Here is a 1169-nt window from a genome sequence, read left to right on the forward strand (position 1 = left end):
AGACTTTAATGTTTTAGTCTCCATTGTGTCTTTGAGGATCCATCTTAATATTCAGTCTGCTCTGTGCCTCTGTGTTATGTAGACTCCATGACCAGAGGCCCCTCATATTCTAAATTCCAGTATGAATCATCTGTATTTGGTCATGACCTCCTTGTTGGGCTGCATGACTTACTGTACCTGCTTCTATTATTCATTATCATCTATACTTTTGGCCTTCATGGTATATTTAAGAAAAATATTTTTTCTTATTTGTCTTCTTATATCTGGTAATGTTCTGCACACTTTCAAGCCTCTGGTTGTCACGCAGTCCCTTATTTATCTGCTCAGCTTGTTTATTTTCTCAATTTGTTCTTTTGCCAAAGTCTCTTATTTTTAAGATTTATTTATGAACTTTCCTGATCTCTAATATATAACACTCTTCCAATAAAAAGTTGGACCGAAGGCCAATGCACAAGTTCTTTTCAAGGTGATTTGAGAAGCTCTGCAAAATATAATGCATATTTATATGGGGTGTAGTGTTATCCAGTCCAGTCACCAATGCCACAAAATTAGTCCTAGGACCAAATTCTTTAGAAAAACTGGCCTCATTGAATAATTGAACCAACAGCCAAGACAGATAAAATCCTATAGGGATATCACCCATCCCAATGGATGCTTTGTATACAGATGCTACAAGCAGGACACCTGCTGCATTACAAATGAACATGGACAACATGTGCAGGAGACAGAAGAAAGAGCAGCCAGGAGGTGAATTGATAAAGATAACAGCAACTCCTGAAACCTAAATTTCCTGATCTTTATTGGCTTTTGGGTTATTTTTATAAGCTTGACATCGTAGATGGCACTGTGGGAAAGAGTGATCTGGCAGGCACTAGGTCAGTTACTGTAGGTACAACAGTAGATGGATATGTATACCTGAGTTCTACAGCACTGATTTCAGCTGGAAGATTTTCATGCATCATTCCATAGCCCACAGAGTCCTGGAAACCAGGAAGCAGAGGCCATGAGCAAAGAGGGCTACCAACCATCAGGTCCCACAAGACTATCTCTATTCTTTGGCTTCATGGAAAATCTGGACACAAGAAGCAATCATGAGATGAAAAACAGGTAAAGCTACTGGCCTTCCTATGAAAATATTTGGGTTCTCTGAATGCTGTACAGCCATGTGA

This window comes from Alexandromys fortis, unplaced genomic scaffold (assembly GCF_014885135.2).
Source record: "Alexandromys fortis isolate MF-2015 unplaced genomic scaffold, M_Fortis_MF-2015_v1.1 scaffold_94, whole genome shotgun sequence".
Lineage (NCBI taxonomy): Eukaryota > Metazoa > Chordata > Mammalia > Rodentia > Cricetidae > Alexandromys > Alexandromys fortis.